This window comes from Lampetra fluviatilis, chromosome 73 (assembly GCF_964198595.1).
Source record: "Lampetra fluviatilis chromosome 73, kcLamFluv1.1, whole genome shotgun sequence".
Taxonomy (NCBI): Eukaryota; Metazoa; Chordata; class Hyperoartia; order Petromyzontiformes; family Petromyzontidae; genus Lampetra; species Lampetra fluviatilis.
The window spans coordinates 1,490,393-1,515,065 of record NC_136347.1 but is presented as its reverse complement, the minus strand read 5'-3'; the positions used below and the strand labels follow the sequence as shown (position 1 = coordinate 1,515,065).

The 24,673-nt window shown below is 51.2% G+C and overlaps 1 long non-coding RNA gene across 1 annotated transcript; it reads left to right on the top strand.

Moving 5' to 3' along the window:
* The first annotated feature begins 1,569 nt into the window (after window positions 1-1,569).
* On the top strand, window positions 1,570-23,545 carry LOC144953305 (uncharacterized). The gene is made up of 3 exons (XR_013640795.1): window positions 1,570-1,680; window positions 5,589-5,759; window positions 23,414-23,545. It is a non-coding gene; the product is annotated as an uncharacterized LOC144953305 (long non-coding RNA).
* The last annotated feature ends 1,128 nt before the right edge of the window (window positions 23,546-24,673 follow it).

Genomic DNA, 24,673 nt, shown 5'->3' with positions numbered 1-24,673 from the left:
CCTGGCTGCCTGGCTGGGTTCCTAGCTGCCTGGATAGAACCTTAGTTCGCCTTGCTGGATTCCTGCATGCCTGCCTGCCTGGGATCTTGTCTGCCTGGGCTCTTGTCTGCCTGCCTGGATTCCTGGCTGTTTGTCTGGATTGTTGTTGTTGTTGAATTGTAATTTGGGGGGTGGGGGGCGAGGTGGGCGGGCAGGGTGGGGATGGGGGAGGGGCGGGGCTGGGGGGAGGGGCGGGGCTTGTGGGTTTGGGGGGGTGGGTACCGGTGGCCCCCACCCCCCCTAACCCCCCTCCCCCCCCCACCAGTGCTGGCTGTGGACGCAGACAGTGGACCCCGCGGCCTCGTCCGCTACTCTCTGGGGGCCGTAAGTGGAGCCGGTGGTGGCGGTGGTGGAGCTGGTGGTGGTGGTGGAGGTGGTGGTGGTGGTGGAGCCGGTGGTGGTGGAGCCAGCGGTGGTGGTGGAGTCGGTGTGACTGGAGGGACGGCGGTGGCGCCGCCGCCGCTGGGCGCGCCCTTCACCGTGCACGCCGAGAGCGGCATCCTGAGGGCGCTGAGGGCCCTGGACCGCGAGGTGGACGGCGCCATCCTCACGGTGGCCGTGGTGGCCCGGGACCTGGGGGGAGGGGCTGGGGGAGGGGCCTCACCCCGGTCGGCCACGGCGCTCATCACCGTCCACGTGCGTGACGTCAACGACAACGCGCCCACCATCGTGGTGAGGTGGGGAGGGAGGGAGGTGGGGGGAGAGGTGGGGGGGGAGAGGGGAGAGGTGGAAATCCACATTTGCTCTGGCATCATCAGCATCATCACCATCATCAGCATCATCATCATCAGCAGCATCATCACCATCATCAGCAGCATCATCAGCAGCAGCATCACCATCATCAGCATCAACATCAGCATCATCAACAACATCATCATCAGCATCATCATCAACATCATCATCATTATCCCGACATGCAACAAACTTGAAATTTGCCATGTGGGTACTTTCCAGACTGTACACCACGCACAAATTATAAAAATAGACTTTTGTATTTTTTTAGGCGGGGGGGGGGGGGCGCATTAATGGATATATTTTGCACGGAAAGTGAGATGTGACGTCACATCTGTCATGTGACCCGCGTGCGGAAGCATCGCGCAGTGTGGCTGCTGACGTCACGCAGTGTGCCTGCTGACGTCACACAGTGTGCCTGCTGACGTCACACAGTGTGGCTGCTGACGTCACGTATCCCCCCCCCCCACTCCACCCACTCCCCCCCCCCCCCCCCAGGACCCCCCCACACCGCTGCTGCTCTCCGTGGGTGAAAATCTCCCGGCGGGTTCCCTGGTGGCGACGCTGACGGCCACCGATCCGGACGAAGGCCCCAATGGCCTCGTCTCATTCCACCTCCTCCACCACCACCACCGCCGCCGCCGCCGTCACCTCATCATGCCGGGGGAGGGGCGGGGTGGTGGAGGGAGGACGACACAGACGGCGGAGGCTCGGGCGTCGCGAAGCGGTGGTGGTGGTGGCGGTGGTGACGGTGATGGGTGTGATGGGGGTGATGGTGATGGGGGTGATGATGGTGGTGGTGATGATGGTGGTGATGATGAAATCCCCTTCGTCATCGACCCTGGAAGTGGCGAGGTGAGGACGACGAAGGTGCTGGACCGAGAGGAGAGGGACACCTACAGCTTCCAGGTGATGGCGGTGGTGGCGGTGGTGGTGGTGGTGGTGATGGAGTGGATGGTGGTAGTGGGGGTGGTGGTGGGGGTGGTGGCGGTGGTGGCGGTGGTGGTGGGGGTGGTGGTGGTGGTAATGGAATGGATGGTGGTAGTGGGGGTGGTGGTGGTGGTGGGGGTGGTGATGGTAGTGGGGGTGGTGGGGGTGGTGATGGAGTGGGTGGTGGTGAGGTTGGTGGTGGTGGTGGGGGTGGTGATGGAGTGGATGGTGGTAGTGGGGGTGGTGGTAGTGATGGAGTTGATGGTGGTAGTGGTGGTGGTGGGGGTGGTGGTGGTGGAGTTGGTGGTGGGGGTGGTGGTGGAGTTGGTGGTGGTGGTGATGGGGGTGGTGGTGGAGTTGGTGGAGTTGGTGGAGTTGGTGGTGAGGTTGGTGGTGGGGGTGGTGGGGGTCGTGGTGGTGGTGGTGGTGGAGATGGTGGGGGTGGTGGTGGAGGTGGTGGTGGAGTTGGTGGTGAGGTTGGTGGTGGGGGTGGTGATGGAGTTGGTGGTGGGGGTGGTGGTGGTGATGATGGAAGAGGCGTAGCTAGGATATTTTGCGCCCGGGGACGAACTATAAAATTGGCGCCCCCCCCCCGTTTAATCACATTTTCCTATTACATCGAATAAGGAATAACAATTTAAATTTTAATGAAACATTGTATTTAAAGAAGCAAATTTATAGAAATTATATTACATGGCTCACTCAGTCACTGTCGTAGACTGGTTGACATAGTCTACAAAAGATTAATTTTTCTTGATTTCACTGTCGCAAACTGGTCAATCACGTAATCAACATCTGTTTTTTCCAATGTTTCTCTTTCAACGCTAAGAAGAGCAAGATCGCTGAGACGATCTTGTCCCATTGAAGCACGCAAATAAGACAAAATAAGTTTCAATTTGCTGAACGACCGCTCACAGCTTGCAATTGAAACTGCTATTGTTCATAAAATTTGCAGTGAAATTCGCAAATTCGGAAATATGTCGTCTCCATAAAACACAATAAAACCAAGAAGATCCAAAGGAGTTTCTGGTACAACTTTTTCGGTTATTGAGCAGCATTTTGCAATCTCCAATTTCTGTGAAAAGTTCGTGGCCATTGTTGTCGGTGTCATAGAAATTTCCAAAATCTGTGCAATTTCGACGAATTGCATCGACATCTGTGTCGGATAGAAGAGTTTTGACGTCCAGCAGAAATCAAAATTTTGTGTTCAGGTTTTTTAGTCGTAAAAACCGTGTTGACATCTCCTGTTGAAGTCGATAAAATACACTCTTCATAACGCGCACAATTTCTTCTTCTGCTGAAAGTCCTGCATCTCTTGCCAGTTCTCCTGGCATCTTCCGACGTCGCCTAATTCTTCTGTCCACATCGATCCCCCAGGCTGTGCATCTTGGTTTGGCGTTTTCTACAGCAACTTGGCTCAAATCATCACGAAGCTTGACAAATTCATGCTCCAAAGATTCAAGATCAGTTGCTGCTTCCTTGAAATTCATCGTAGGATCCTGTAAGCGCTTCTGAACACGATCAATTTTTCCAAGAATGACATTCCAGAAATGTAATAAAACTATGAAGTTAAAATTTAATACGCATGCCTGTAACTGTTCTGCATCACTTCTGGTTTCAGGCATCATAGTTACGTCCTCCGATAATTTGTCTAGCAGCTCTACTAGTTCATCCAGTCCTTCATAGATAGCTTTAACAGCTTCAGATCGTGCACTCCAGCGTGTTTCAGACTCCCGCTTTATTGTGATGGGCACAGCTTTTTTAACTCTTCCCAACGAATTGTTGAACGATAGAAAAACAAATATATACTTTCAACTGTTCCAAAAAAGTGACAAGTGGATCCTGTTTAGCTGAGTGTACTCCTGCTAAGTTTAAGCTGTGGTTGTCACAGTTGACAAACAATGCTCTGTGATTGTTGTCACATATTCGTTGTTGAAGGCCGGATATATGCCCAGTCATCACAACAGCATTGTCATAACATTGTGCCCGACAGTCGGCTAGAGGTATGTTTTCAGATTTCAGTCTCTTGACGATGACTCTTTCTAGGCTTGCTGCATCTTTTGCATGTATCTCGATATAACCTAAAAATAATTCTTTGATAGTTACTTTTTTAGTTTGAAAATCCACATCCACAAATCTTATGACCTGAGAAAGCTGTTCCCGATGTGCTAGATCAGGAGTTGAGTCAAGTAAGATACCGTAGTACTTGTTTTTCCTGATATCACTCAACAATTGGTTATTTACAGTCGACGCAAGTATGTGGATAAATTCATTCTGGATTTCCGGTGACAAATAACAAACTGATCCCGGATTATCTCCTGCGTGCTGTACGTGTTTTGCTAACAATGGGTCATACTGAGCAACGAGTTTGATCAGCGCGAGAAAGTTTCCAACATTTTTATTCTCATCCGCATTCAATTTTTTCTCATGGCCACGTAGTGCCAAATTTTGTGAAACCAGAACCTTAATACAGGTGAGTATTCTTTGAAATATATCTCGCCAATGTTGTTTTTCCAAATGAATTTGAGCTTGAACCACTGCGTCAATTCCAGTACCATCAATTATCCTTCGTTCGGCTTCCTTCCATGTAGTAAAAGCTGTGCGGTGGCTAGGATTGTTTTCATGAGAATTTAGTTTTTCTGGCTTTCTCCACTTGTTGAAACCGTTTGTTAACTCAAACGAAGCTCGTGAGTTTGAACTCGATGATGTAAATAATAGACAACAGAAACAGTAAGCAGCTTTATTGATTGGTGAATATAATAGCCACGAACGATTCACTTCCTCTCCGTTCGCTAGTCGGCGTTTAAACCATGCTGACGTAATTGAACGTTCTCTGGATACTGATGATAGATTGTCTCTGTGCTGCAAAGGCAAGGATCCGAGAGTAATCATTTCATTGCGAAGAGGCTGTGATATTTTCGATAGCTTTGTCGTTTAATCAAATTCTAAGTAGCCAACATCGTGAAACCTTAGTACAGCAGGAACAGCATCATAATGAGTATTTTCAGCTTCTCTATGAGAAGATTACTTTATCTCATCTTCCCCGTTACTGTCAACAAGTTCATCATCATGTCGTAGTTTCCGCCACCAAAAAACAGACCAGTGACTAAGGTTGAAAGACTGCGCCTGTCTGTTGTTTGGGACGTTCTTCTATGTACGTTTTTAATAGGCGCGCATACCAAAATGTAATTACATGACATGTAGGCTGTGTGGCGGGATATATGAACTTTTAGGTTGAGGTGTAGATTTGTGCAGTAGTTTCAGGCTGCCGCGCCCGCCGCAATAAGTTATAATGTAACGTTGTAAGCCTGCTTTTGGCGCCCCTTTACCTTGGCGCCCGGGGACATATGTACCCCCCTGCCCCCCCCAAGCTACGCCTCTGGATGATGGAGTTGGTGGTGAGGTTGGTGGTGGCGGTGGTGATGGAGTGGATGGTGATAGTGGGGGTGGTGGTGGGGGTGGTGGGGGTGGTGGTGGTGATGATGGAGTTGGTGGTGAGGTTGGTGGTGGAGTTGGTGGTGGTGGCGGTGGTGGTGCTGATAGGCGTGGTGGGGGTGGTGGTGGGGGTGGTGATGGAGTTTGTGGTGGTCGTGGTGGGGGTGGAGTTGGTGGTGGTGGTCGTGGTGGTGGTGCGGGTAGTGGTGCTGATAGGAGTGTTGGTGGTGATGGCGGTGGTAGTGGTGGTGATGGTGGTGATGGGGTTGGTGGTGGTAGTGGTGGTGATGGTGGTGATGGAGTTGGTGATGGAGTTGGTGGTGGTAGTGCAGACCACCCACCCACTCCCCACCACCACCACTCCCCACCACCACCACCACTCCAGCGCCCTGCGTGCGTGGCCGGCGTCTTCACGAGCAGCCACGATGGGGGCCACCGTGTGTCTCCGCCAGGTGGAGGCGAGGGACCAGGGCTCCCCGCCCCGATGCTCGCGCACGAAGTCCAAGGTGCGGGTGGCCGACTCCAACGACAACGCGCCCGGACTGACACTCCTACTCGTGCAGGGGCACCGCTCCCCGGCGTTCCTGCCGCTCTTCAGCCCCGCCGGAACCCACGTGGCTCACGTGGGTGGTGCCTCCACCACCGCAAACCCTAACCACCACCGCTCACTCAATCAATCACTCGCTCGCTCACTCGCTCACTCAATCAGTCACTCGCTCTGTTGCTCACTCGCTCCCTCGCTCGCTCAATTAATCAATCACTCGCGCTCTCGCTCGCTCACTCAATCACTCTATTGCTCACTCGCTCCCTCGCTCAATTAATCAATCACTCACCTCTCTCGCTCACTCAATCACTCACTCTCTTAATCACTCGCTCTCTTGCTCACTCAATCACTCACTCTCTTAATCACTCGCTCGCTCAATCAATCATTCGCTCTCTTAATTGCTCTCTCGCTCACTCAATCAATCACTCGCTCAATTGCTCTCTCGCTCACTCAATCGATCACTCGCTCCATTGCTCTCTCGCTCACTCAATCAATCATTCGCTCTGTTGCTCTCTCGCTCACTCAATCAATCACTCTATTGCTCTCTCGCTCACTCAATCAATCACTCGCTCTGTTGCTAGCTCGCTCACTCAATCAATCACTCGCTCTGTTGCTCGCTCGCTCACTCAATCAATCACTCGCTCTCTCGCTCACTCAATCAATCACTCGCTCTATTGCTCTCTCGCTCACTCAATCAATCACTCGCTCTGTTGCTCGCTCGCTCACTCAATAAATCACTCGCTCTGTTGCTCTCTCGCTCACTCAATCAATCACTCGCTCTATTGCTCTCTCGCTCACTCAATCAATCACTCGCTCTATTGCTCTCTCGCTCACTCAATCAATCACTCGCTCTGTTGCTCGCTCGCTCACTCAATCAATCACTCGCTCTGTTGCTCGCTCGCTCACTCAATAAATCACTCGCTCTATTGCTCTCTCGCTCACTCAATCAATCACTCGCTCTGTTGCTCGCTCGCTCACTCAATCAATCACTCGCTCTATTGCTCGCTCGCTCACTCAATCACTCGCTCTGTTGCTCGCTCGCTCACTCAATCACTCGCTCTATTGCTCTCTCGCTCACTCAATCACTCGCTCTGTTGCTCGCTCGCTCACTCAATCAATCACTCGCTCTATTGCTCTCTCGCTCACTCAATCAATCACTCGCTCTGTTGCTCGCTCGCTCACTCAATCAATCACTCGCTCCATTGCTCTCTCGCTCACTCAATCAATCACTCGCTCTGTTGCTAGCTCGCTCACTCAATCAATCACTCGCTCTATTGCTCTCTCGCTCACTCAATCAATCACTCGCTCTGTTGCTCGCTCGCTCACTCAATCAATCACTCGCTCTCTCGCTCACTCAATCAATCACTCGCTCTGTTGCTCGCTCGCTCACTCAATCAATCACTCGCTCTATTGCTCTCTCGCTCACTCAATCAATCACTCGCTCTGTTGCTCGCTCGCTCACTCAATCAATCACTCGCTCTATTGCTCTCTCGCTCACTCAATCAATCACTCGCTCTATTGCTCTCTCGCTCACTCAATCAATCACTCGCTCCATTGCTCTCTCGCTCACTCAATCAATCACTCGCTCTGTTGCTCGCTCGCTCACTCAATCAATCACTCGCTCCATTGCTCTCTCGCTCACTCAATCAATCACTAGCTCTGTTGCTCGCTCGCTCACTCAATCACTCGCTCTGTTGCTCGCTCGCTCACTCAATCAATCACTAGCTCTGTTGCTCTCTCGCTCACTCAATCAATCACTCGCTCTGTTGCTCGCTCGCTCACTCAATCAATCACTCGCTCCATTGCTCTCTCGCTCACTCAATCAATCACTAGCTCTGTTGCTCGCTCACTCAATCAATCACTCGCTCTATTGCTCTCTCGCTCACTCAATCAATCACTCGCTCTGTTGCTCGCTCGCTCACTCAATCAATCACTCGCTCTCTCGCTCACTCAATCAATCACTCGCTCTGTTGCTCGCTCGCTCACTCAATCAATCACTCGCTCTATTGCTCTCTCGCTCACTCAATCAATCACTCGCTCTGTTGCTCGCTCGCTCACTCAATAAATCACTCGCTCTATTGCTCTCTCGCTCACTCAATCAATCACTCGCTCTGTTGCTCGCTCGCTCACTCAATCAATCACTCGCTCCATTGCTCTCTCGCTCACTCAATCAATCACTCGCTCTGTTGCTCGCTCGCTCACTCAATCACTCGCTCTATTGCTCTCTCGCTCACTCAATCACTCGCTCTGTTGCTCGCTCGCTCACTCAATCAATCACTCGCTCTATTGCTCTCTCGCTCACTCAATCAATCACTCGCTCTGTTGCTCGCTCGCTCACTCAATCAATCACTTGCTCCATTGCTCTCTCGCTCACTCAATCAATCACTCGCTCTGTTGCTCGCTCGCTCACTCAATCACTCGCTCTATTGCTCTCTCGCTCACTCAATCAATCACTCGCTCTGTTGCTCGCTCGCTCACTCAATCAATCACTTGCTCTATTGCTCTCTCGCTCACTCAATCAATCACTCGCTCTGTTGCTCGCTCGCTCACTCAATCAATCACTCGCTCTCTTACTCACTCGCTGGGCTCGCTCAATCAATCACTCGCTTTATTGCTCACTCGCTTGCTCACTCAATCAATAGCTCGCTTTGTCGCTCTCTCGCTCGCTCACTCAATCACTTGCGCTCTCGCTTGCTCACTCACTTAATCACTCACTCAATCAATCACTCGCTCTATTGCTCGCTCGCTCACTCAATCAAACACTCGCTCTGTTGCTCACTCACTCAATCAATCACTCGCTCTCTTGCTCATTCGCTCTCCCGCTCACTCAATCAATCACTCGCTTTATCGCTCGCTCGCTCAATCAATCACTCGCTCTCTTACTCACTCGCTCTCTTACTTACTCACTCGCTGGGCTCGCTCAATCAATCACTCGCTCTGTTGCTCGCTCACTCACTCAATCAATCACTCGCTCTCTTGCTCTATTGCTCGCTCGCTCACTCAATCAATCACTCGCTCTATTGCTCTCTCGCTCACTCAATCAATCACTCGCTCTCTCGCTCAATCAATCACTCGCTCTCTTGCTCACTCACTCGCTGGGCTCGCTCAATCAATCAATCACTCGCTCTATTGCTCTATCGCTCTCTCTCTCGCTCACTCAATCAATCACTCACTCTGTCGCTCGCTCAATCAATCACTCGCTCTCTTACTCACTCACTCACTGGGCTTGCTCACTCAATCAATCACTCACTCTATTGCTCTCTCGCTCACTCAATCAATCACTCACTCTGTCGCTCGCTCAATCAATCACTCGCTCTCTTACTCACTCACTCACTGGGCTTGCTCACTCAATCAATCACTCACTCTATTGCTCTTTCGCTCACTCAATCAATCACTCGCTCTATTGCTCTCTCGCTCACTCAATCAATCACTCGCTCTGTTGCTCGCTCGCTCACTCAATCAATCACTCGCTCTATTGCTCTCTCGCTCACTCAATCAATCACTCGCTCTGTTGCTCGCTCGCTCACTCAATCAATCACTCGCTCCATTGCTCTCTCGCTCACTCAATCAATCACTCGCTCTGTTGCTCGCTCGCTCACTCAATCACTCGCTCTATTGCTCTCTCGCTCACTCAATCAATCACTCGCTCTGTTGCTCGCTCGCTCACTCAATCAATCACTCGCTCGCTCACTCGCTCACTCAATCAGTCACTCGCTCTGTTGCTCACTCGCTCCCTCGCTCGCTCAATTAATCAATCACTCGCGCTCTCGCTCGCTCACTCAATCACTCTATTGCTCACTCGCTCCCTCGCTCAATTAATCAATCACTCACCTCTCTCGCTCACTCAATCACTCACTCTCTTAATCACTCGCTCTCTTGCTCACTCAATCACTCACTCTCTTAATCACTCGCTCGCTCAATCAATCATTCGCTCTCTTAATTGCTCTCTCGCTCACTCAATCAATCACTCGCTCTATTGCTCTCTCGCTCATTTAATCGATCACTCGCTCCATTGCTCTCTCGCTCACTCAATCAATCACTCGCTCTGTTGCTCTCTCGCTCACTCAATCAATCACTCTATTGCTCTCTCGCTCACTCAATCAATCACTCGCTCTGTTGCTAGCTCGCTCACTCAATCAATCACTCGCTCTATTGCTCTCTCGCTCACTCAATCAATCACTCGCTCTGTTGCTCGCTCGCTCACTCAATCAATCACTCGCTCTCTCGCTCACTCAATCAATCACTCGCTCTGTTGCTCGCTCGCTCACTCAATCAATCACTCGCTCTATTGCTCTCTCGCTCACTCAATCAATCACTCGCTCTGTTGCTCGCTCGCTCACTCAATAAATCACTCGCTCTATTGCTCTCTCGCTCACTCAATCAATCACTCGCTCTGTTGCTCGCTCGCTCACTCAATCAATCACTCGCTCCATTGCTCTCTCGCTCACTCAATCAATCACTCGCTCTGTTGCTCGCTCGCTCACTCAATCACTCGCTCTATTGCTCTCTCGCTCACTCAATCAATCACTCGCTCTATTGCTCTCTCGCTCACTCAATCAATCACTCGCTCTATTGCTCTCTCGCTCACTCAATCAATCACTCGCTCTGTTGCTCGCTCGCTCACTCAATCAATCACTCGCTCTATTGCTCTCTCGCTCACTTAATCGATCACTCGCTCCATTGCTCTCTCGCTCACTCAATCAATCACTCGCTCTGTTGCTCTCTCGCTCACTCAATCAATCACTCTATTGCTCTCTCGCTCACTCAATCAATCACTCGCTCTGTTGCTAGCTCGCTCACTCAATCAATCACTCGCTCTATTGCTCTCTCGCTCACTCAATCAATCACTCGCTCTGTTGCTCGCTCGCTCACTCAATCAATCACTCGCTCTCTCGCTCACTCAATCAATCACTCGCTCTGTTGCTCGCTCGCTCACTCAATCAATCACTCGCTCTATTGCTCTCTCGCTCACTCAATCAATCACTCGCTCTGTTGCTCGCTCGCTCACTCAATAAATCACTCGCTCTATTGCTCTCTCGCTCACTCAATCAATCACTCGCTCTGTTGCTCGCTCGCTCACTCAATCAATCACTCGCTCCATTGCTCTCTCGCTCACTCAATCAATCACTCGCTCTGTTGCTCGCTCGCTCACTCAATCACTCGCTCTATTGCTCTCTCGCTCACTCAATCAATCACTCGCTCTATTGCTCTCTCGCTCACTCAATCAATCACTCGCTCTATTGCTCTCTCGCTCACTCAATCAATCACTCGCTCTGTTGCTCGCTCGCTCACTCAATCACTCGCTCTATTGCTCTCTCGCTCGCTCACTCAATCACTCGCTCTGTTGCTCGCTCGCTCACTCAATCAATCACTCGCTCTATTGCTCTCTCGCTCACTCAATCAATCACTCGCTCTGTTGCTCGCTCGCTCACTCAATCAATCACTCGCTCCATTGCTCTCTCGCTCACTCAATCAATCACTCGCTCTGTTGCTAGCTCGCTCACTCAATCAATCACTCGCTCTATTGCTCTCTCGCTCACTCAATCAATCACTCGCTCTGTTGCTCGCTCGCTCACTCAATCAATCACTCGCTCTCTCGCTCACTCAATCAATCACTCGCTCTGTTGCTCGCTCGCTCACTCAATCAATCACTCGCTCTATTGCTCTCTCGCTCACTCAATCAATCACTCGCTCTGTTGCTCGCTCGCTCACTCAATAAATCACTTGCTCTATTGCTCTCTCGCTCACTCAATCAATCACTCGCTCTGTTGCTCGCTCGCTCACTCAATCAATCACTCGCTCCATTGCTCTCTCGCTCACTCAATCAATCACTCGCTCTGTTGCTCGCTCGCTCACTCAATCACTCGCTCTATTGCTCTCTCGCTCACTCAATCACTCGCTCTGTTGCTCGCTCGCTCACTCAATCAATCACTCGCTCTATTGCTCTCTCGCTCACTCAATCAATCACTCGCTCTGTTGCTCTCTCGCTCACTCAATCAATCACTCTATTGCTCTCTCGCTCACTCAATCAATCACTCGCTCTGTTGCTAGCTCGCTCACTCAATCAATCACTCGCTCTATTGCTCTCTCGCTCACTCAATCAATCACTCGCTCTGTTGCTCGCTCGCTCACTCAATCAATCACTCGCTCTCTCGCTCACTCAATCAATCACTCGCTCTGTTGCTCGCTCGCTCACTCAATCAATCACTCGCTCTATTGCTCTCTCGCTCACTCAATCAATCACTCGCTCTGTTGCTCGCTCGCTCACTCAATAAATCACTCGCTCTATTGCTCTCTCGCTCACTCAATCAATCACTCGCTCTGTTGCTCGCTCGCTCACTCAATCAATCACTCTATTGCTCTCTCGCTCACTCAATCAATCACTCGCTCTGTTGCTCGCTCGCTCACTCAATCAATCACTCGCTCTGTTGCTAGCTCGCTCACTCAATCAATCACTCGCTCTATTGCTCTCTCGCTCACTCAATCAATCACTCGCTCTGTTGCTCGCTCGCTCACTCAATCAATCACTCGCTCTCTCGCTCACTCAATCAATCACTCGCTCTGTTGCTCGCTCGCTCACTCAATCAATCACTCGCTCTATTGCTCTCTCGCTCACTCAATCAATCACTCGCTCTGTTGCTCGCTCGCTCACTCAATCAATCACTCTATTGCTCTCTCGCTCACTCAATCAATCACTCGCTCTGTTGCTCGCTCGCTCACTCAATCAATCACTCGCTCCATTGCTCTCTCGCTCACTCAATCAATCACTCGCTCTGTTGCTAGCTCGCTCACTCAATCAATCACTCGCTCTATTGCTCTCTCGCTCACTCAATCAATCACTCGCTCTGTTGCTCGCTCGCTCACTCAATCAATCACTCGCTCTCTCGCTCACTCAATCAATCACTCGCTCTGTTGCTCGCTCGCTCACTCAATCAATCGCTCGCTCTATTGCTCTCTCGCTCACTCAATCAATCACTCGCTCTGTTGCTCGCTCGCTCACTCAATAAATCACTCGCTCTATTGCTCTCTCGCTCACTCAATCAATCACTCGCTCTGTTGCTCGCTCGCTCACTCAATCAATCACTCGCTCCATTGCTCTCTTGCTCACTCAATCAATCACTCGCTCTGTTGCTCGCTCGCTCACTCAATCACTCGCTCTATTGCTCTCTCGCTCACTCAATCACTCGCTCTGTTGCTCGCTCGCTCACTCAATCAATCACTCGCTCTATTGCTCTCTCGCTCACTCAATCAATCACTCGCTCTGTTGCTCTCTCGCTCACTCAATCAATCACTCTATTGCTCTCTCGCTCACTCAATCAATCACTCGCTCTGTTGCTAGCTCGCTCACTCAATCAATCACTCGCTCTATTGCTCTCTCGCTCACTCAATCAATCACTCGCTCTGTTGCTCGCTCGCTCACTCAATCAATCACTCGCTCTCTCGCTCACTCAATCAATCACTCGCTCTGTTGCTCGCTCGCTCACTCAATCAATCACTCGCTCTATTGCTCTCTCGCTCACTCAATCAATCACTCGCTCTGTTGCTCGCTCGCTCACTCAATAAATCACTCGCTCTATTGCTCTCTCGCTCACTCAATCAATCACTCGCTCTGTTGCTCGCTCGCTCACTCAATCAATCACTCGCTCCATTGCTCTCTCGCTCACTCAATCAATCACTCGCTCTGTTGCTCGCTCGCTCACTCAATCACTCGCTCTATTGCTCTCTCGCTCACTCAATCACTCGCTCTGTTGCTCGCTCGCTCACTCAATCAATCACTCGCTCTATTGCTCTCTCGCTCACTCAATCAATCACTCGCTCTGTTGCTCGCTCGCTCACTCAATCAATCACTCGCTCCATTGCTCTCTCGCTCACTCAATCAATCACTCGCTCTGTTGCTAGCTCGCTCACTCAATCAATCACTCGCTCTATTGCTCTCTCGCTCACTCAATCAATCACTCGCTCTGTTGCTCGCTCGCTGACTCAATCAATCACTCGCTCTCTCGCTCACTCAATCAATCACTCGCTCTGTTGCTCGCTCGCTCACTCAATCAATCACTCGCTCTCTTGCTCTCTCGCTCACTCAATCAATCACTCGCTCTGTTGCTCGCTCACTCAATCACTCGCTCTGTTGCTCGCTCGCTCACTCAATCAATCACTCGCTCTATTGCTCTCTCGCTCACTCAATCAATCACTCGCTCTGTTGCTCGCTCGCTCACTCAATCAATCACTCGCTCCATTGCTCTCTCGCTCACTCAATCAATCACTCGCTCTGTTGCTCGCTCACTCAATCACTCGCTCTATTGCTCTCTCGCTCACTCAATCAATCACTCGCTCTGTTGCTCGCTCGCTCACTCAATCAATCACTTGCTCTATTGCTCTCTCGCTCACTCAATCAATCACTCGCTCTGTTGCTCGCTCGCTCACTCAATCAATCACTCGCTCTCTTACTCACTCGCTGGGCTCGCTCAATCAATCACTCGCTTTATTGCTCACTCGCTCACTCAATCAATAGCTCGCTTTGTTGCTCTCTCGCTCGCTCACTCAATCACTTGCGCTCTCGCTTGCTCACTCACTTGCGCTCTCGCTTGCTCACTCACTTAATCACTCACTCAATCAATCACTCGCTCTATTGCTCGCTCGCTCACTCAATCAAACACTCGCTCTGTTGCTCACTCACTCAATCAATCACTCGCTCTCTTGCTCATTCGCTCTCTCGCTCACTCAATCAATCACTCGCTTTATCGCTCGCTCGCTCAATCAATCACTCGCTCTCTTACTCACTCGCTCTCTTACTTACTCACTCGCTGGGCTCGCTCAATCAATCACTCGCTCTGTTGCTCGCTCACTCACTCAATCAATCACTCGCTCTCTTGCTCTATTGCTCGCTCGCTCACTCAATCAATCACTCGCTCTATTGCTCTCTCGCTCACTCAATCAATCACTCGCTCTCTCGCTCAATCAATCACTCGCTCTCTTGCTCACTCACTCGCTGGGCTCGCTCAATCAATCAATCACTCGCTCTATTGCTCTATCGCTCTCTCTCTCGCTCACTCAATCAATCACTCACTCTGTCGCTCGCTCAATCAATCACTCGCTCTCTTACTCACTCACTCACTGGGCTTGCTCACTCAATCAATCACTCACTCTATTGCTCTCTCGCTCACTCAATCAATCACTCACTCTGTCGCTCGCTCAATCAATCACTCGCTCTCTTACTCACTCACTCACTGGGCTTGCTCACTCAATCAATCACTCACTCTATTGCTCTCTCGCTCACTCAATCAATCACTCGCTCTATTGCTCTCTCGCTCACTCAATCACTCGCTCTGTTGCTCGCTCGCTCACTCAATCAATCACTCGCTCTATTGCTCTCTCGCTCACTCAATCAATCACTCGCTCTGTTGCTCGCTCGCTCACTCAATCAATCACTCGCTCCATTGCTCTCTCGCCCACTCAATCAATCACTCGCTCTGTTGCTCGCTCGCTCACTCAATCACTCGCTCTATTGCTCTCTCGCTCACTCAATCAATCACTCGCTCTGTTGCTCGCTCGCTCACTCAATCAATCACTTGCTCTATTGCTCTCTCGCTCACTCAATCAATCACTCGCTCTGTTGCTCGCTCGCTCACTCAATCAATCACTCGCTCTCTTACTCACTCGCTGGGCTCGCTCAATCAATCACTCGCTTTATTGCTCACTCGCTCACTCAATCAATAGCTCTTTTTGTTGCTCTCTCGCTCGCTCACTCAATCACTTGCGCTCTCGCTTGCTCACTCACTTAATCACTCACTCAATCAATCACTCGCTCTATTGCTCGCTCGCTCACTCAATCAAACACTCGCTCTATTGCTCACTCACTCAATCAATCACTCGCTCTCTTGCTCATTCGCTCTCTCGCTCACTCAATCAATCACTCGCTTTATCGCTCGCTCGCTCAATCAATCACTCGCTCTCTTACTCACTCGCTCTCTTACTTACTCACTCGCTGGGCTCGCTCAATCAATCACTCGCTCTGTTGCTCGCTCACTCACTCAATCAATCACTCGCTCTCTTGCTCTATTGCTCGCTCGCTCACTCAATCAATCACTCGCTCTATTGCTCTCTCGCTCACTCAATCAATCACTCGCTCTCTCACTCAATCAATCACTCGCTCTCTTGCTCACTCACTCGCTGGGCTCGCTCAATCAATCAATCACTCGCTCTATTGCTCTATCGCTCTCTCTCTCGCTCACTCAATCAATCACTCACTCTGTCGCTCGCTCAATCAATCACTCGCTCTCTTACTCACTCACTCACTGGGCTTGCTCACTCAATCAATCACTCACTCTATTGCTCTCTCGCTCACTCAATCAATCACTCACTCTGTCGCTCGCTCAATCAATCACTCGCTCTCTTACTCACTCACTCACTGGGCTTGCTCACTCAATCAATCACTCACTCTATTGCTCTCTCGCTCACTCAATCAATCACTCGCTCTATTGCTCTCTCGCTCACTCAATCACTCGCTCTGTTGCTCGCTCGCTCACTCAATCAATCACTCGCTCTATTGCTCTCTCGCTCACTCAATCAATCACTCGCTCTGTTGCTCGCTCGCTCACTCAATCAATCACTCGCTCCATTGCTCTCTCGCTCACTCAATCAATCACTCGCTCTGTTGCTCGCTCGCTCACTCAATCACTCGCTCTATTGCTCTCTCGCTCACTCAATCAATCACTCGCTCTGTTGCTCGCTCGCTCACTCAATCAATCACTCGCTCTCTTACTCACTCGCTGGGCTCGCTCAATCAATCACTCGCTTTATTGCTCACTCGCTCACTCAATCAATAGCTCGCTTTGTTGCTCTCTCGCTCGCTCACTCAATCACTTGCGCTCTCGCTTGCTCACTCACTTGCGCTCTCGCTTGCTCACTCACTTAATCACTCACTCAATCAATCACTCGCTCTATTGCTCGCTCGCTCACTCAATCAAACACTCGCTCTGTTGCTCACTCACTCAATCAATCACTCGCTCTCTTGCTCATTCGCTCTCTCGCTCACTCAATCAATCACTCGCTTTATCGCTCGCTCGCTCAATCAATCACTCGCTCTCTTACTCACTCGCTCTCTTACTTACTCACTCGCTGGGCTCGCTCAATCAATCACTCGCTCTGTTGCTCGCTCACTCACTCAATCAATCACTCGCTCTCTTGCTCTATTGCTCGCTCGCTCACTCAATCAATCACTCGCTCTATTGCTCTCTCGCTCACTCAATCAATCACTCGCTCTCTCGCTCAATCAATCACTCGCTCTCTTGCTCACTCACTCGCTGGGCTCGCTCAATCAATCAATCACTCGCTCTATTGCTCTATCGCTCTCTCTCTCGCTCACTCAATCAATCACTCACTCTGTCGCTCGCTCAATCAATCACTCGCTCTCTTACTCACTCACTCACTGGGCTTGCTCACTCAATCAATCACTCACTCTATTGCTCTCTCGCTCACTCAATCAATCACTCACTCTGTCGCTCGCTCAATCAATCACTCGCTCTCTTACTCACTCACTCACTGGGCTTGCTCACTCAATCAATCACTCACTCTATTGCTCTCTCGCTCACTCAATCAATCACTCGCTCTATTGCTCTCTCGCTCACTCAATCACTCGCTCTGTTGCTCGCTCGCTCACTCAATCAATCACTCGCTCTATTGCTCTCTCGCTCACTCAATCAATCACTCGCTCTGTTGCTCGCTCGCTCACTCAATCAATCACTCGCTCCATTGCTCTCTCGCTCACTCAATCAATCACTCGCTCTGTTGCTCGCTCGCTCACTCAATCACTCGCTCTATTGCTCTCTCGCTCACTCAATCAATCACTCGCTCTGTTGCTCGCTCGCTCACTCAATCAATCACTTGCTCTATTGCTCTCTCGCTCACTCAATCAATCACTCGCTCTGTTGCTCGCTCGCTCACTCAATCAATCACTCGCTCTCTTACTCACTCGCTGGGCTCGCTCAATCAATCACTCGCTTTATTGCTCACTCGCTCACTCAATCAATAGCTCTTTTTGTTGCTCTCTCGCTCGCTCACTCAATCACTTGCGCTCTCGCTTGCTCACTCACTTAATCACTCACTCAATCAATCACTCGCTCTATTGCTCGCTCGCTCACTCAATCAAACACTCGCTCTATTGCTCACTCACTCAATCAATCACTCGCTCTCTTGCTCATTCGCTCTCTCGCTCACTCAATCAATCACTCGCTTTATCGCTCGCTCGCTCAATCAATCACTCGCTCTCTTACTCACTCGCTCTCTTACTTACTCACTCGCTGGGCTCGCTCAATCAATCACTCGCTCTGTTGCTCGCTCACTCACTCAATCAATCACTCGCTCTCTTGCTCTATTGCTCGCTCGCTCACTCAATCAATCACTCGCTCTATTGCTCTCTCGCTCACTCAATCAATCACTCGCTCTCTCACTCAATCAATCACTCGCTCTCTTGCTCACTCACTCGCTGGGCTCGCTCAATCAATCAATCACTCGCTCTATTGCTCTATCGCTCTCTCTCTCGCTCACTCAATCAATCACTCACTCTGTCGCTCGCTCAATCAATCACTCGCTCTCTTACTCACTCACTCACTGGGCTTGCTCACTCAATCAATCACTCACTCTATTGCTCTCTCGCTCACTCAATCAATCACTCACTCTGTCGCTCGCTCAATCAATCACTCGCTCTCTTACTCACTCACTCACTGGGCTTGCTCACTCAATCAATCACTCACTCTATTGCTCTCTCGCTCACTCAATCAATCACTCGCTCTATTGCTCTCTCGCTCACTCAATCACTCGCTCTGTTGCTCGCTCGCTCACTCAATCAATCACTCGCTCTATTGCTCTCTCGCTCACTCAATCAATCACTCGCTCTGTTGCTCGCTCGCTCACTCAATCAATCACTCGCTCCATTGCTCTCTCGCTCACTCAATCAATCACTCGCTCTGTTGCTCGCTCGCTCACTCAATCACTCGCTCTATTGCTCTCTCGCTCACTCAATCAATCACTCGCTCTGTTGCTCGCTCGCTCACTCAATCAATCACTTTCTCTATTGCTCTCTCGCTCACTCAATCAATCACTCGCTCTGTTGCTCGCTCGCTCACTCAATCAATCACTCGCTCTCTTACTCACTCGCTGGGCTCGCTCAATCAATCACTCGCTTTATTGCTCACTCGCTCGCTCACTCAATCAATAGCTCGCTTTGTTGCTCTCTCGCTCGCTCACTCAATCACTTGCGCTCTCGCTTGCTCACTCACTTAATCACTCACTCAATCAATCACTCGCTCTATTGCTCGCTCGCTCACTCAATCAAACACTCGCTCTGTTGCTCACTCACTCAATCACTCGCTCTCTTGCTCATTCGCTCTCTCGCTCACTCAATCAATCACTCGCTTTATCGCTCGCTCAATCAATCACTCGCTCTCTTACTCACTCGCTCTCTTACTCACTCACTCGCTGGGCTCGCTCAATCAATCACTCGCTCTGTTGCTCGCTCACTCACTCAATCACTCGCTCTCTTGCTCTATTGCTCGCTCGCTCACTCAATCAATCACTCGCTCTATTGCTCTCTCGCTCACTCAATCAATCACTCGCTCTCTCGCTCGCTCAATCAATCACTCGCTCTCTTGCTCACTCACTCGCTGGGCTCGCTCAATCAATCAATCTCTCGCTCTATTGCTCTATCGCTCTCTCTCTCGCTCACTCAATCAATCACTCACTCTGTCGCTCGCTCAATCAATCACTCACTCTCTTACTCACTCACTCACTGGGCTTGCTCACTCAATCAATCACTCACTCTATTGCTCTCTCGCTCACTCAATCAATCACTCGCTCTATTGCTCTCTTGCTCACTCAATCAATCACTCGCTCTGTTGCTCACTTGCTCACTCAATCACTCACTCGTTCTCTTGCTATCTTGCTCACTCAATCAATCACTCGCTCTCTCGCTCACTCACTCACTCAATCAATCACTCGCTCTATTGCTCTCTCGCTCACTCAATCAATCACTCGCTCTATTGCTCTCTCGCTCACTCAATCAATCACTCGCTCTATTGCTCTTTCGCTCACTCAATCAATCACTCGCTCTATTGCTCGCTCGCTCAATCAATCACTCGCTCTATTGCTCACTCGCTCACTCAATCAATCACTCACTCTGTCGCTCGCTCAATCAATCACTCGCTCTCTTACTCACTCACTTACTGGGCTCGCTCACTCAATCAATCACTCACTCTATTGCTCTCTCGCTCACTCAATCAATCACTCGCTCTATTGCTCTCTCGCTCACTCAATCAATCACTCGCTCTGTTGCTCACTTGCTCACTCAATCACTCACTCGCTCTCTTGCTATCTCGCTCACTCAATCAATCACTCGCTCTCTCGCTCACTCGCTCACTCAATCAATCACTCTCTCTATTGCTCTATCGCTCACTCAATCAATCACTCGCTCTATTGCTCTCTCGCTCACTCAATCAATCACTCGCTCTATTGCTCGCTCGCTCAATCAATCACTCGCTCTATTGCTCTCTCGCTCACTCAATCAATCACTCGCTCTATTGCTCTCTTGCTCACTCAATCAATCACTCGCTCTCTCGCTCGCTCACTCAATCAATCACTCGCTCTATTGCTCACTCGCTTACTCAATCAACCACTCGCTCGCTCACTCGCTCACTCAATCAATCACTCGCTATATTGCTCGCTCGCTCACTCAATCAATAGCTCGCTCTGTTGCTCACTCATTCAATCAATCACTCGCTCTCTTGCTCATTCGCTCTTTCGCTCGCTCAATCAATCACTCAATCTTTCGCTCACTCAATCAATCACTCGCTCTCTCGCTCACTCACTCACTCAATCAATCAATCACTCGCTCTATTGCTCTCTCGCTCACTCAATCAATCACTCGCTCTATTGCTCTCTCGCTCACTCAATCAATCACTCGCTCTATTGCTCTCTCGCTCACTCAATCAATCACTCGCTCTATTGCTCGCTCGCTCAATCAATCACTCGCTCTATTGCTCACTCGCTCACTCAATCAATCACTCACTCTGTCGCTCGCTCAATCAATCACTCGCTCTCTTACTCACTCACTTACTGGGCTCGCTCACTCAATCAATCACTCACTCTATTGCTCTCTCGCTCACTCAATCAATCACTCGCTCTATTGCTCTCTCGCTCACTCAATCAATCACTCGCTCTGTTGCTCACTTGCTCACTCAATCACTCACTTGCTCTCTTGCTATCTCGCTCACTCAATCAATCACTCGCTCTCTCGCTCACTCGCTCACTCAATCAATCACTCTCTCTATTGCTCTATCGCTCACTCAATCAATCACTCGCTCTATTGCTCTCTCTCTCGCTCACTCAATCAATCACTCGCTCTATTGCTTGCTCAATCAATCACTCGCTCTATTGCTCTCTCGCTCACTCAATCAATCACTCGCTCTATTGCTCTCTCGCTCACTCAATCAATCACTCGCTCACTCGCTCGCTCACTCGATCACTCAATCAATAGCTCGCTCTGTTGCTCACTCATTCAATCAATCACTCGCTCTCTTGCTCATTCGCTCTTTCGCTCGCTCAATCAATCACTCAATCTTTCGCTCACTCAATCAATCACTCGCTTTATCGCTCGCTCGCTCGCTCAATCAATCACTCGCTCTCTTACTCACTCGCTCTCTCGCTCGCTTACTCACTCGCTCTCTTACTCGCTCTCTTACTCACTCGCTCAATCACTCGCTCTCTTACTCACTCGCTCTCTCGCTCGCTCACTCACTCGCTCTCTTACTCACTCGCCCAATCACTCGCTCTCTTACTCACTCACTCACTCTCTCGCTCGCTCACTCACTCAATCACTCGCTCTGTTGCTCACTCGCTCTATTGCTCGCTCACTCAATCAATCACTCGCTCTCTTACTCACTCGCTCAACCAATCAATAGCTCGCTCTGTTGCTCACTCACTCAATCAATCACTCGCTCTCTTGCTCATCCGCTCTTTCGCTCGCTCAATCAATCACTCACTCTTTCGCTCACTCAATCAATCACTCACTTTATCGCTCGCTCGCTCAATCAATCACTCGCTCTCTTACTCACTCGCTCTCTCGCTCGCTCACTCACTCGCTCTCTTACTCGCTCTCTTACTCACTCGCTCAATCACTCGCTCTCTTACTCACTCGCTCTCTCGCTCGCTCACTCACTCGCTCTCTTACTCACTCGCCCAATCACTCGCTCTCTTACTCACTCACTCTCTCGCTCGCTCACTCACACAATCACTCGCTGTTGCTCACTCGCTCTATTGCTCGCTCACTCAATCAATCACTCGCTCTCTTACTCACTCGCTCTCTCACTCAATCAATCACTCGCTCTGTTGCTTACTCGCTCTCTCGCTCACTCAATCAATCAATCACTCGCTCTCTCACTCACTCAATCAATCACTCGCTCTGTTGCTCACTCGCTTACTCAATCAATCACTCGCTCGCTCACTCGCTCGCTCACTCAATCAATCACTCACTCTATTGCTCACTCGCTTACTCAATCAATCACTCGCTCACTCGCTCACTCAATCAATCACTCGCTTTATTGCTCGCTCACTCGCTCACTCAATCAATAGCTCGCTTTGTTGCTCTCTCGCTCGCTCACTCAATCACTTGCGCTCTCGCTTGCTCACTCACTTAATCACTCACTCAATCAATCACTCGCTCTATTGCTCGCTCACTCAATCAAACACTCGCTCTGTTGCTCACTCACTCAATCAATCACTCGCTCTCTTGCTCATTCGCTCTTTCGCTCACTCAATCAATCACTCTCTCTCTCGCTCACTCAATCAATCACTCGCTTTATCGCTCGCTCACTCGCTCAATCACTCGCTCTCTTACTCACTCGCTCTCTCGCTCGCTCACTCACTCGCTCTCTTACTCACTCGCCCAATCACTCGCTCTCTTACTCACTCACTTTCTCGCTCACTCACTCACTCAATCACTCGCTCTGTTGCTCACTCGCTCTCTCGCTCACTCAATCAATCAATCACTCGCTCTGTTGCTCACTCGCTCGCTCTCTCACTCAATCAATCACTCGCTCTGTTGCTCACTCGCTCGCTCGCTCAATCAATCTCTCTCTCTCACTCACTCAATCAATCAATCACTCGCTCTCTTACTCACTCGCTCTCTCACTCAATCAATCACTCGCTCTGTTGCTCACTCGCTCTCTCGCTCACTCAATCAATCACTCGCTCTCTCACTCACTAAATAAATCACTCGCTCTGTTGCTCACTCGCTCTCTTGCTCACTCACTCAATCAATCACTCGCTCTCTTGCTCAATCAATCAATCACTCGCTCTCTCACTCGCTCTCTCGCTCATTCAATCAATCACTCGCTCACTCACTCAATCACTCGCTCTGTTACTCGCTGTCCGTGAAGTCACTCACTCTCGCTGGCTTGAAATCCTCACTTTCTCCCTTCCCCCTCTCCCCCCTCCCCTATCTCCACTCCCTCCCCTCCCTCCACTCCCTCCCCTCCCTCCGCTCCATCACCTCCCTCTACTCCCTCCCCTCCCTCCACTCCCTCCCCTCCCTCCCCTCCCTCCACTCCCTCCCCTCCCTCCACTCCCTCCCCTCCCTCCCTCCACTACCTCCCCTCCCTCCACTCCCTCTCCTCCCTCCTCCCCTCTTCCCCCCTCCTCCGCCTCCCCCCTCCCCCCACCACCATTCACGTCGACCCACAGCTCGAGGCCTATGATCTGGACGAGGGCCTCAACGGCACGGTGCGTCTCCACGTGGAGGCCTGGAGCGACCCGGCCTCCCTCTTCACCCTCGAGGAGGTCGCGACCGTCGGTCCCGGCGTCCATGACCCCGACGAGGCCACCGGCGAGGCCGGGAACGCAACGGCGGCGAGGGCCAGGCCGGTGGTGAGGGCCCGGCCGGCGGTGCTGGCGCTGGCCCGGCGGGTCACGCCGGCCCACCGGGGCCTGCACCGCGTGGTGGTGGTGGCCCGCGACCTCGCGCCGACCCCGCTGGCGACCGCGTTGGCTGTCTACGTCCTGGTCAACGCCACGCGCGGCACGGAGCAAGAGGTGCAGCGGCTGCTGGCGCAGGTGGGGTGGTGGTGGGGGGGGGTGGGGGGGGGTGGGTGGTCGGGGTGGTGGTGGTTGTGGTGATGGTGGTGGTGATGGTGGTGGTTGTGGTGGTGATGGTGGTGGTTGTGATGGTGGTGGTGGCGGCCCAGGTGGTGGTGGTGATGTTAATGGTGGTGGTGGTGATGTTAATGGTGGTGGTGTTAGTGGGGGTGTTAGTAGGTGTGGTGGTAGTGTTAGTGGGGGTGGTGGTGGTGGTGATGGTGGGGGCGGGGTGGCGGTGGTGATGTTAATGGTGGTGGTGTTAGTGGTGGTGTTAGTAGGGGTGGTGGGGGGGGGGGGTCGGGCTGGTGGTGGTGATGGTGGTGATGGTGGTGGTGGCGGCCCGGGCGGTGGTGGTGATGTTAATGGTGGTGTTAGTGGTGGTGTTAGTAGGGGTGGTGGTGTTAGTCGGAGTGGTGGTGGTGTTAGTGGGGGTGCTGGGGGTGATGATGATAATAGTGGGGGTAGTGGTGGTGTTAGTGGTGGTGGTGATGTTAATGGTGGTGTTAGTGGTGGTGTTAGTAGGTGTGGTGGTAGTGTTAGTGGGGGTAGTGGTGGTGGTTGTGGTGATGGTGCGGGGGTGGTGGTGGTGGCGGTGGTAGCGGCCCGGGATGGTGGTGGTCGGGGTGGCGGTGGTGATGGTGGTGGTGGTTGTGGTGGTGGTGATGGTGGTGGTGGTGATGGTGGTGGTGGTGATGGTGGTGATGGTTGTGGTGATGGTGGTGGTGATGGTGGTGGTGATGGTGATGGTGGTGGTGATGGTGGTGGTGATGGTGGTGATGTTAATGGTGGTGGTGTTAGTGGTGGTGTTAGTAGGGGTGGTGGGGGGGGGGTGGTCGGGGTGGTGGTGGCGGTGATGGTGGTGGTGGC